Source organism: Lepisosteus platostomus, chromosome 17, assembly GCF_059453375.1.
Source record: "Lepisosteus platostomus isolate fLepPlt1 chromosome 17, fLepPlt1.hap1, whole genome shotgun sequence".
NCBI classification, from domain to species: Eukaryota; Metazoa; Chordata; class Actinopteri; order Semionotiformes; family Lepisosteidae; genus Lepisosteus; species Lepisosteus platostomus.
The window spans coordinates 11139274-11152971 of record NC_142627.1 but is presented as its reverse complement, the minus strand read 5'-3'; positions in this window follow the sequence as shown (position 1 = coordinate 11152971).

Sequence of the window (13698 nt, the reverse complement as noted above, 5' to 3'; positions counted from 1 at the left end):
CAGTGGATTGTCAAATGGACATTTAAAACACTGTTGTGTGTGTATGCAATAGGTGTTTTACTGAGTGCTATTCAGTCTCCTTTCCTATCTTCTCTTTCATTTTAATTTTGTGAAGAATGGAAACGGAAACCAGTCAGTATAATAAGTCAGTGCTTGCTGTGTTCGTCTTTCTGGGACCCAGACATTTCAAATTGCACGTGTGACTACTCCCTGAAACAACATCAGTGTAATTAAATCTATCACCCTACAGATCAGAAACCGTGGTCTACAAAATAGGGAGAACTGAGAGGCATTTCTCCGTCGCAGGCCCGGCATGCCAGAGCTTACTAGATAAGGTCCAAATGTGCCCTGTCTTTAACCTTAGATGTGTGGACACACGTTGTTTAGCAAAGGTCGTGATTCAGTAATCCCTGTAGGAATGAAAATCCTAATACTTGTTGACAGATGACACCTCTCGTGTGCCCTGATGTCCGCCCGGGTTCAAGCCAAATAATTGGAGTTAGGCTACTTAGCCTAAGGGATGCGATTTACTGTTTGTCAGTGTGGTTTTAGCGTGGCGTTTGAGACATTCCACTTTTTTTTTCTGTCAAGGAAGCAGTTTTTTAATATAGAACCATTCCTTTTATATTTCGTATTTTTTATCGACGTCATCTCTCAGATTAGTTGATGAGCCGTTGAACAAACACCAAAATGTTGTAGCCTGAGTTCACATCTGTTCTTCTCCATCCGGAAAAAAAAATACTAGTTTGTTCTTTCCTGTGGTTTTCATGCCTGTAAAACACTGATGAAACCATGTTCTTTGAGTGTGTAAATAGAACTAAATAGTTTTAAGTTTGTTTCCAGAACAGCTTGGTATTGCTAGACAGCTTTGGGGCGTCTTCCACACTCAGCTTTCCCTTTAAAAAAAGAAAGAAATTGAAGTTTCTCTGCTGTTGCTTCAACGGCATGGAAAATTCTCATTTTAAAAGCGTACCTCCAATGAAACGTAAGCTGACGGAGGAAGAAAAGGCCTTTGTAATCCCCCTTCATTTTTGTTTTTCCTTGCGCAGTTTAATTGCCTATCAGGTAACTAAACCCGGCAAACTAAACCCAGTTCCGTTCTTTAAAAAGCAAAACATTTTCTTCAAGAATGTGCCAGTTTGTTTTTGTTTTTTTTTTACCTCCACGGACACAAGTTGGTGTACACTGTTTACATATTAATTGGTGGTAAGCTCTGTTAAATCTTATACTTTTAAGCCGATTAGCAGACTTTCATTGACTTGAAAAAAGTGAGGCTCATTGTAAAAGCTACGTCAAAACGGAAGATGGTAAGAAAATGGAAGAAGGAAAGAAAAAGGTGTAGTGCAACATTCCTAATTCTTCATATGTAGCTGATAATTAGTTTACCCTTGATTTATGCATCTCCTGACACCATGGGAGTGAACTATGAAGCAGCATGTGCTGCTGTAGTGTCAGCTGAAACAATACCTTAGTTTACATCTAACATACAACAGTCTATGATGTACAGTCCATGTCAATGAATGTACTCTGCTTCAATGCAAATGATTTTCTTAACATCTTTGTTCAGCAAAGTACTGAAGCTGGGAGTGACGGTTCTCATCTGCTCCAGGTGTGGAGTTTAAATCTGTTAGGAGCTGGACATCCTGCCAGGGGGAGAGTGTGGCCTAATTACGAGGACAGGAAGAGAACTGAAGATGCATCTCACGGCTTGATTGAAGGGCAAGAGCCATTATCTGCTGCGAAGCCATAGCTGAGATAAGGAGTGAAGGAGCTCCAGGAAAACAACTGCTTGCCATGTGGGTGGGGGATTAATGACTATACATTATTGCTCAACCTCATTTTTAATTTTCAGGAGCCTTTGCTGCCGACTGCAGTGACAGCCTCGCCAGACTGCTCGGTAAACTGAACAACAAGAACAACGCCGCAGTCTTTGGGAAGTGCAAAGTACATTTTGGAAGGCCTAGTTAGGAAATTGAAAAATAAGTATCCGGCCATGTTCAGAAAAATATTTTCATAAATCTTAGGTTATTGCGTCTACGTCAAGGACAGGGGAGCAAATGTTTAGGCTAGAGCCTGTCTCATAGTGTTACACACTGCTTATAACAAAATGTACTACAGGAATGCAAAAGACTTCTGCTAATAATATTAATCTACAAAGAATCACTGTTCCTGGCATGTTGGCACGTTTAAAACTCTATTAAATATGGACATCGAGATATCATCTGTGTTCAAAATTAAAATAAATGTATCCTAAGAATCAAATCTTCTGCTCTAGAAAACTCTGGACAAAGGTTACTGGACAAAAACATGTAGGGATTAAGCGAGATTTTCAAAAAAGCCTTCTTGATGATAATTTTCTTTTACCCTCCCGGTTCTGCATCTGCGTGAGGGTATAGATGTCTGTACCCAAAGTCAGTTTCAGAATTTTACAGATTGAATCTGCATTTTCATGTGGTGCTCCTATTATTTGAAATCCGTCTGGAAAGTTATCACACCCATTTGGCAGGAGGGAGCAGGGAAAGCTTCAACCTTTCAGTCACATCTTCACCTGCTGCTAAAGGTGGACCACATGCCTGGTGAGCTTAATTACCCAATTGAAACTTAATTGAATTAATTGAATGTTGCTTCACTGAAAAACTTGCGTGTTCCTGCTTGAAAGTCTGGAATTTTATTTTACTTTACGTGAATCCAGTATTTAAAGGGTAACATCCAACATGTTTAAAAGCTGAAGACATTCTACTAGTTCGCATTCATCAAATGATTAAGTCAATTATGATTTCCGTTGTGTTAATGAGAGCTGGCTGGAATGAAAGCCAGCAGGTGAAGCCAATGGCATATTCGGAGAAGAGTATAGAGGGGACTTGAGTCGTCCTCCTAAAATTGAATATAGACAATTTCTCTGAAATTACAGATTAGCTTGGTGTCAGCATGTCCTGTGGACTAAGAGTGGTTTGTCTATTAGGCCATACTGATAACATTTATCATAGTCTGTTCATTTCCTTTCATTTTAGGAGATAAAAATTGTTCTATCTATTGCCATAACTAATAATTTTACAATAACGACTGTACTGTCTGGAGGGCGGTATAACATTTCATTAATCGCTGGAATGTTTTTCTTCTTTTCCTTCAGTAATGTGTGCTTAATTTGCACTTCTCAGTGATTTTCAATGTTATGAATATTAAATCTGGTGATGGTATCATTTACAACGAAAACAAGCTCTCCATATCAGAGTGAAAAAATGTCAGTTACTTTACTGGGAGTGGGTGAAAATTTAAAAAGCAAATTGAGAGAGAAACAAAAAATGAAAATACAGCGAGAAAGTGAAGGAAATGAACAAAAACGTTTTATGTTACTTAATTACATTGAAGACACAATACCTGGGCCCGCAAGCTGCATTTCATATGCTGTGGTCCCACCGGAAGCTCCAACAGGAAATAATGCAAATTCCAGGGAGTAAAAGTGATAATATAATCTCCTTGTGCACACACAATTCACTTCATTTATTTAACTCCTGGAAACGCTGTGGCTGTTTTCCATTTTTATTGGGTCAGAGAAAGGAGAACCCTATTCAGGGGGAAGAACCCTTCCTTGTTGTGGAAATCCTGCATTTCAAATGACCCTCCGCAAGCTGTGAGGTGCAGTAACTGCAGAGCACTCTGGAAACCCGTTTCCACTGGGCGGTCACCCCCACAACAAAGCAGAGAAGTGGGGCGGGGGGCTTGGAAATGAGAGATAACTAACGACTGCTCATGTGGTCAGTGTTACCAAATCATCTTTTAATGCATTGCCTAATAAGTGTTTATGAAAACCTTTGGCAGAAATGTAGGAGATAAAGCACTGAAAGCAAGTAAAAGCGTAGAGGCGGACTATATTGTGTGATGAAGAATATGGACAACTGGGAGTAGTTCTCCGAAGTTTGATTTTATAGAGGTAGATGCAGAATTCCTGGACAAGGAAATCCCTCTTCCCCAAGTCTTGTTTAGGTAGATCAGTATGCTTGCGAATGGGGTTGATCTTGACTTTAGTGACTCAACTCCAACCATTTACAGATGAAAAGTGACTTAATTTACATGAAAGGGATTTGATGCACTAGCCAAAGTAAATTTAGCTCCTTGAAATTTAGGCTTTGCATAAGTTCATGTTACCTTACTCATTGACTGATATTGCGGTACTCAAGGAACAGATATATTATCTTATTAAACCTGCACTATTCAATAAAGGTTACACAGGTATTTTTTAAATTTTTTTTTAATTAGTTTTTTTTAAAGTTTTTAATTAGTTTAATTTTCGGAATAAATGTTTTTATAATGAAATACACTGCAAGGCCTATAAAGTGCTTGTACTGTATTTCTTCTCTGCAAAGAAAGTGGTTTTGCGGTTTTGTTAGATAAAGTAATCTTGTCTGCATTGCAGTGTTTAATCTGGTTAATTACAGAGCTTTTACAGGGCACAGATGTGTAACTGCTTGAAGTGGAACAGGGTGTGCTCAGCAGGTAGGTGCTTGAAGTACTTCATCATTTAGAGAAGCTCAGGAATAGAAATCGCCCCATTCTGGAGACTTAGACGTCTCTCATCCTATTCATATTCCCAGATGTTTGCTTTTAGAGTTTGGGATTTGTAATGTGCTGAAATTTTCCACTCATTGACTGTTCAGTAAAGCGATTGTTTTCAAATGAAACAGAGCCCTCGTAGAGCACTCAAACATTTGAGCTTGCTTTCAGAATTCTGTGAAGTCCAAAAAAGTGAGTAACTTAAGACACAAGATAGTTTTAATTGTTTTAATTGAGTTTTTTTAATATTCTAAAAATCAATGTTTAAGGAAACAGTTGAGTAATCAACATGTCCCTGTTTTGAATCAAGCAAAACAAGTCTACATATACTGTATTTACTGCAAGGCAGTTTGTCATGAGTTTCCCCACCCCAGCATTAGCATAAGGTTATTTGACCATGGTACACAATATGTCTTTAATAATGTATCTATCTAGAGCACTAAAATTGAATCTCTGAATAAAAAGACAGCACTAATCTGGTACGGTTTCTAAACTTGTATGCTGGAATAGTTTTCTTCCATGTTATCTTTATGCACAGCATGTACTGTATGTACTACACCTTTGTATTGCAGTCATACCTTTGTACACTTGCAAAAGAATTCTCCTGTCCTGTCCAAACATGACGTACAGAGGTGTTTGTCTCTGGGAAGCTTGTCAGCTCGGATAATTCAACAGAGGCTAATTTTATCTGAGAGCGATCGGCAGGAATGGTGTGCGAGTGTGACAGAGGCTGGACAGCATTAAAAAGGAGTGGAAGCACGGTACTTTCAAGAATCATCCAGAACCGCTTTTTTAAACTGGAACCAGTTGCCTGTCTTTATATTCCCGTTCAGTTTTTCTTTCATCTTCATTAAAAATGATCTATTTCCTTATAACAATACATACATCATTAATTTAGCCCTTGTGTCATTTCTAATATGAATAGGATTTCTCATTAGGATTTGAGTCAAATACTTGCTGGTTGTATATTTTGCACATTTGGAGGAATGCTTTAAAAGAATGATGTAGATACAAGTGTCTCTTCTGTTACATTGCTATATATGTTTATAATGACTGAATTGTATTAAGGATTTGGGTAGGAACACTGGCCCTAGGGTACTGGGTTTGCTTATGCTGGATATGCAGGCGATTAGCATGATAACACAATCTCTATAACTCTTCCTCTGTGAAGCCGCTTAAGCTGAAGAGCTTGCCTCTGACTTGACAACCTGCTCCTTCCAGAAGAGGAGTGAATTATTTCTGCTCGGTCAAAGTGCACATTCTTCCCAGGTGATAGGCAGGATGCTCATCAGACTGCAAGAGACAAGTTTGGGCTGGGACGCAGGCAGGGCCGAGGGCAATCCCTCGCAAATTCCTGTGATTTGCACGTTTCTCCCCTTGGTGCGTTTACGATGTGCTTCTCGAAAACCTAGGTACGTTGGCCCCGATGAAAAACTGAAAGTGCCTTTTAGAATACTCATAATGATAGAGCCTGTCCCTAATAGCCTATAATCTTGATCCAGCAGCTAATTAAAAAGAGCGCTTTTTTTCCTTGCCTCAAGTGTGCGCTAATTATGAGGAGGTGATTTTGCCCCGTCTGAAAGACCTATGACCTGTTCCTTGTCTGAGCTCTTTTAAAAATTAAGGTGACTGGCTAACTTTAATTCGAGCACTAAACCTGAATTCATCATTTTAAATATTAAAACATGATTTTCTACTTAAATGCTGTATTGTACTACTCATCTTGTAAAGCTATGCATGATGTAAGTGTGGTGCAACATCAGAGGCTTGTGTCAGTATGAGCAAACATAGCTGTTCATATAAAGTATATAACATTTAACACCTATTTGGACTGTTGAGCAAGAGAAATGTGGCTTCCTCACTATGGGGGCCTGACAGGACGTGTCTGTGTCTCAGAATTCATTCAGATATTCTGCGAACAAGCCATTACTTAGTAAATTCGATGCTAAAGACCTGACAATTCCATACACTCTATCCATTGTGATTCTAAAATGTATGGTGTGAGCGTTTCTTGCCCACATAGCTTACTATGTGAATCACTCCTTCCATCGATCAACCGATCAACTGATCAGCCGATCAACTAACCAACCAATCAAGCAGTTAGTTAATTGGAGTATGGCACAAGGAAACAATTTACCAGAGGTACTCAACAGTGTGCCGAAACACCTGAGCCTCGTTCAGCGTTGAATGCTGCTTCGTGCTGTTGGGTATTAAATCCTGCACGAAGTTTGTAGCTTTCCTGTGGAAATCCCCCATCACAGCTTCAACAGCTTGTTTTTCAGCCTGTGAGGTCAACTTGACAATTATAGGCAGCAAGCAGGAATCTGCCCAGCTCTTACAGATGTAGCTTTGCTCAGCTGCAGCAGGAAACTGGATTATTCATCCTTGGGGCGATTTTAGATCTTCATTTTTTCAGTGGATTAAAATCTAAAATCTTATACCAATGTTTTAAGGAAGTGACCTGTCTCACCCTTACAACAAAGTCAAAATTGAGATACTAATTAGTAAGGAGTGGTGTAGCCTGTCAAGACATCCAGTTACACTTTGAAATATTTTAATAGTGCTCAATGCACTTTCCTTATCATTTTGCTTCATCATCTTCTTCTCGATTCTTTTAATTTCTTTCCATATTTAAAATCATTTTTGAGCTTATGCTGTTGTACACCAAACAAGTGCACAGTGAAAATTCAACATCCTGTGTTTCACATCTTAAACTCAGTTCATACACATTGTTTTAAACTTATGAAAGTATGTTTCTTGTGGGGATAAAAATACTGTGCTTGAGTCATATGATTTCATAAATATTTTCTCATATTTGAATTAAAAAGTCTAGAATGAATGAATTCTAATCTGCATGAATAGCCATTAAAAAAGAGCTTACTTAATTAACACAAGATCAGCTAAAGATACTATCGTGCCCTGCTTGGTAGCTGAGATCACCTGGTTGCCAACAACATGATTGATGTCAGCCTCTCTGTAATAGAAATTGCTGGAGATTGAGATGCCAGTAATGCTGACATCTGAGAATTTAAAAATCGATATTCAGTGGGCTAGAATACATCTGACAGAGGCAGAGAGAGTGGTGGAGTGTTTTATTAGCAGATGTTGTGTCCTTGACAGACCTCGCAGATGGAAAACAATGTGTGTAGAGTTATCCTGGTGAGGAGTTGTGCTGACTTGTGTTGATCAAGCCAACCAGTGTGGCTGTCGAAGTGTGGTGATTTGTGAACAAATGGTCAGCATCACAGCTCAGCGATGCATTGACAAAGCAGTTTTTCCTATTAAGCCCATCAAGCCAATCAAGAAATTTTAATTTTCCAGCAGCCCAGTGCAAGACCACATAGTGCTCGAATTGCAATGGTAAGACTTCAAGAAAACAGTGTTATGATTGGCTTTTTTGTCCGGAGTTCAATATTTGTGCAGCCAACGCAACAGGAAAAATATACACAACTGGTCAAACATAATCCAGCTGGCCGCTTTTTGCAAGAGTGAAGCAGGATCGAGAGGCTGATCAGGCCTATGCATCAACTGGGCCAGGACTGTGTTCATGTTCAGGGAGATTATACCCCATACTAACTTTGTAAAGTTTTCCTTTTGACAAACTGTCATATTTCATATAGAGCATTTACAGTGGTACCTTGATTTATATTTCTAATCTCTGAATTTTTGTTTGATATGTTTAAATGATTTGATTATTCAAATTTACTTTTCATCCTTTTTTTGTTCTCTGTTTTAACAGATATCACTTTGTTTTCTTAAAATTATTTTTTAAGGATTTTTGTTTAACAAACCTTTCTGGACAAAGTTCTTCTTGGGCTTTAAATATTTAACCTTTTCTCATGTTAATATTGGTTTTATTAATACTAAAGCCAACATTTTATGAAAGGGTATATTTATTGATTAAGTCTTACACCTTAGCAGTTTCTGCAGTTTTGAAAATCATTGTTTTTGTTTCCGAAATTAAACAGCATTGATTAGAATCAATTACAGCTTATAAACAATTACCTAAAAGTATTCTACTGGAAAATAAAACTATTATAAAACTTAACCAGGTAGAGTTCAATTGTCATGTTGGCTTCTTCAGTGGTGTGAATGAAGTGTAATTGATTTAGGTCATGCAAATTGAAAATGGATAACATTTTTCAGAAATTTAGAACTGCAAAATGTTGTTTCTCCTGCAGCGCACAGAGCTTGTGTCTTCCATCCATCTTCCTTTAAAGATGGGGGAACTGTGAAATTTAACCTAGGGCAAAAATAACATTGTCAGAAAGAGGTGAGGTAAAACTTTTGGGTTTTAACAGACAAAAGTCTAGGGACAGTTTAAGAAGTTTTCTGCTCCTGAGCGAATGTAGTTTAATTTTTTGATCCATGTTGCCCTATATTTATTTTGAAATGGTTTACTTTTCAAAACATTTCTCTGATGCTTAAAGAGAAGTTTGAAAGTTAAAATATTTTTTTCTTCACTGTGAGAACATATAACACCCTCTGTAACTGAATTTGGTAGTAAATCCCTTTTCCACAAATTAAGATCCCACTAGGACACAGACAGGGAGAAAATAAGATCAATGAATCCTGGTTATGTACTAAGCATGTACTCTATTGAACCTGAGGGCTTTGTTTCACAATGAAGAGTGTCTGACATTTTGGGGGCGAGCCTGTCTGATCTGTCAGCAGTGGTTGGGAGAAATCATGTCTAGCGTGATCTTAGGCAGTGTTGACCCGCTCTGTCGCCATACAGGGGTTTCACTTCATTCCAGTTCTGTCGGTAACTTTTAGAGTAGTTACACATTGCCAGGATTGTAGGGGGGGGGGGGGGAAGCCTTCTGCTGTGAAACCTAATCTTGTGCTCTGTTGTTCTGCTGCGGGAGTGTCTCTCATTTGTAGCGATGTGTTTAAAACATGCTACCATCATCTCCTGGCCTGCAGCTCCATGCACTGACAGTAGCAGCCCCTTTGATCAGCGGTTTTGGATGACAAGGAGACCGCCGTCAGCGAAGCAGTGCAAGAGATGCTCGGGACCCCCTGATATTTCAATCCTGCTCTCTCGCTCAAGGCCAGCGGGTCCTTTCATTGAACTGATGAACAAATGGAAGGAAACTCTGGAATGCCAGGTGCACAAGCAGGGTAAATGCTCCTTGACTCCCTCCTGCGTGGCGCCAGATCCATAAGGATTGTCACCTCCACTGACTGCATCCACAGAGTGGCAGGGGTTCAGATCACACCCTGCGGTGAAACTCGAAGACAAGTCCAGCCGCAAGCGAGTCACGCGCCGATAAAAATATGAAGAAAAGGGGGATGCTATTTTAAATTGTTGGTAGAGGAGTTGAACAATCGGCAGTAACTAAGTGAACTGTATAATTAATAATACTGTAAATGAATCAAAAATTTAATTTCAGTTGAATGAGAACACAGAGTACAGCAGAATAAGTGTTAATGTGATCTGCTACTTCTTTATATACTTGCGCTTAGGATATGTAGAGAATACAGATGTGATTTCTGCTGAAGTAGGTTGTTCACAAACCAGATACGAGACGCCAGCAAAACAAAATTGGAAAAACCTTTTGATCCCTCATGTGTACCAACACAAGTGTGGCAGGAAAGAGAGAAGGGGAAATGTTGTTTTGTGTCAGGGGAGACAACTAGGACTGAATGAAAAAATGGTTGCATGATGATAAACTGAATCTTCTAAAAAGGTGATAAAGACAATCTCTATCAACATCACAGGCTGAGTGTGGTTGCCAGTCAGAGGTCAGCAAAACGATTTTGGCTGGGTTTTAAGAAGATAAGCCCATCTAGGGTTTTTGGTTGCTACTGATCTAAGTATCTGAACCACCTGTTTTTTTAAAGAACCCAGTGACATGGCTGTACAGCTTGTCTCAAATAATGCCTCCTTTTCTAAGTTTTCCAATAATATGGACAGTTATTGATGTTTATTGATCCTCGTTTAGTTATATTTCAAATAATATTGCCCACGTTGTGCCTGTGATACTTTGTCTTTTCAACAAAAAGCAGGAAATCGAATAAGCAAACATCTTGAAAATAAGTTTTACTTGGTGTCTGAAATGTAGTCTTGGTAAACCTTGCAGACAGCAAAGTGTAAGTTTGTGTGCAATAACCTACTTCTAATAGGTTACAAATTCCCTTCCCGTTCCCATTCTGAAAGTATTTTTTGTTTCCTATTGCTTGGCTGGTGTCTGAATCGAGATACAAAAAATATTTTTAAGTCAAAGTATTCTGTTACACAAAATAAACAAACATCCACTTGGATGACCAATTGAGGTGGTCCCGTGCAAAACTAACATTTTATTTTGACACTTGTCACAAGGAATGAAAGAAAAATCCCTGAGGTCAAGCAAATGTGATGACTTTGCTTGACTTCTCAGTTTCTTTCTGTCATAATATACAGTACAACATTGCTGATAGTTAAAGGCTCACTACAAACTGAAGTATTTTTAACATTTTTAATGAAGCCTTGTATTGTGAAATCGAAAAATGCCTTTGCATTAGCACAGTCGATTCTCCAAAAAAGCTAATAATCCTCTGTTCCTAATGAACACACTGATGGCTTTCTTCAGGCACTTTTAAATGACCTTACACTGGAACAGTAAATCCTGGACTTAGAGTCCTTTTTACTTCAAAACTGTTTTCAGTTCTCACTGCTTTGCTTTCGCCAGCACTCTTACGTTTAAGACATGAAAAGACATAAAAGTGCTTTAAAATGTTGCCAGACAACAACATGAAGAACCAGATTTTTCTACCAGATTTCAGTTGGTTGGTGTTTGTGAATTCAACCTCAAATATGCACTCATTCACTATACTTTGCTGCGTCAAGTCAACAGTGCTGTTTTTGGAAAAAAGGGCCCAACCTGACGAATGCTTTTTCAGAAACCAGGCTGAAATTTGTCCATTTTAACAGGTTCCCCTTGGGTCACCCTGCCAAATGTGGTGTTCAGAAGTCTGATTCTCTTGGCCTAATGGCCAAATGCAAAAACTCAAAAAGCGGACACTATTTCAACACATGGGCTGGTTAACAGAGGTTGCCTTATATTCAGGGTTATAAGCGACTTGTTATGCAGAAGCTTTATTCTGGCACCAGAAGGAGACTGGGATTTTATAGCATCTGTGTTGCTTTTTTCTCCTGAGAGTTTAAACTAAACCCTGCATTACTGCACCGCGTAAGTATAGCCTGTTGAGAGAGCAATATTTATTAAGCTTAAAGATAGATCTGAAAAAGAGAGAGGCTTGACAGTGTTTGAGAAATACAATTATTCTAACAAAACAGGAAACAAATCATGGAGATGCTTTTCACAAAGTAGATTCAATTTATGCTACCTTGAATTAAAGTTTATTGCTTGGCTTACAACATACTATGTCCAATACAAAAGAGAAATGTAAGATGTACACCATTTACATTTAATTCAGTAGATACAAACGTTTATGAGTACAAATTCAGCTCTGTATGAACAATACACTTAGTATAATATTTTTGCATTTTAGAGATTAAAGAGTTAGAAAAAAAGATTGCCTTTTTATTTTTTTCCAGTTGGTGCAGAAAACACTGTTCAAATTTAACCCAAGAAAAGGATAGTCAGCTATTGCAAGGTTTTAATTTCTTCAATGCCATCATATTAATGTGGAAATTTGAGTTCTTTTAATTTTTAGTCTTTTCTTCCTGAAACAGGTGATTCCCCACTGACACTATTGACCCTGCAGAACTTTTCACTGGTCTTTCCAAATATTCCGCTTCTTGTTTTTCGGAAGTCTAGGCTAGCTGAGGACTGAAGAAGCATTTCCATATACATGCTCATTATCTCTGAGTGTCTGCATCTTGAAACCATTTAGCCTTTCCACTACGTACATTGAAATAAGTAGCTTGTGTATAGCAAATTCCTGCAGCACCACATCACATGGTGTTTTCGGAAAAACCAGGCTGTACACAAAAGTATCGTCCTCTGTGCCTTCCTTTCTGTGGCTGGACCTCGTGTTCCACCTCAAACAAAGCATGACGCAGGGGCTCTTGCTGCTGGCTCTCAGTCTCTCGGGCCTGATTAATTCACACTTGTTATTGATGGCTGAATGAAGCGACTTTGCTCTTGTGGTGAGGCCCGTGGTTCTCCCCTATGTTGGCTGATCTGCTGACAAGTTTTTCTAGATATTACAAAGAAACTATTTTCCTTGTAAGCCCGTTGGCTGCATGACATCACGTTAAAACAGGTACCAGCGGCCGGCCTTTTGCATTTGACACAGGTGCTTGAGTGTGCGTCTGTTACCAGTCTGTGCCACTTGTGCTTCTCAGCCTTCCTACAAGAGACACCACATGGGGTGGGGACTCAAACCGCTGGTGTAAAAAATAGCAGGGCCGAAAGACCAAGTGCAGCATCAGTGCTGAGATTAAAGAGAATTAAAAATATATTGAAAATACCACAAAAAAACGAAAGTAGCTTCAAGTCAAACCACATGTGTAAAAACAACTGAAAGTTCAGCTTCAGTGTGGTTCTGATTTGGGAGTGGGGTCTTAACAGGGACTGCAGAATAAAATGAAATGAGCTTTGCTAGAAAGCCACATAAAATTCTCCATCTGCCTAATACCGTTTCTTGCTCTCTTTTTGCACAGAGACAGAGGATCCACATCTTTTAAATATGATTTAAGATCCTGTTTTACAGATACCAGTAAGTACTGTATCTTACGTTATCTGACCTTTGAAATATTGATATTTTTACATTCACAACACAAATTACAAACCTCGTCTAAAGCATTTTCCAAAACTCTGAGTTACCTGTACTTTTCTCAGGTGCACATGAAACATGTAACGTTACAAAATCAAAAGACAGCACCTCCACTGACTTTGTGGACTCAGACGTTTGTATTCCAAAAGAACCATGTGGCTAATTGTTTTGTGAATTAACTGTATCGTTTTCTTATTTTGACAAAAAGTGTAACCCGGGTGTGTCTGATTCAGTTCATCGTGCCCTTCACTCTCTGCAAGGTTTAGGGAGTAGGTGTGGCGAAGGTGTGCCTAGCCTTTTCAGTACAATTTATGGGATTCCTCCTTACGCATTTTCTGATGAAAGATAGTCTTGACCATATACCCCAGAAAAAGGATTGGTATGCTGCCACTCCCACCTTCTTTACTCACACACAGGCCA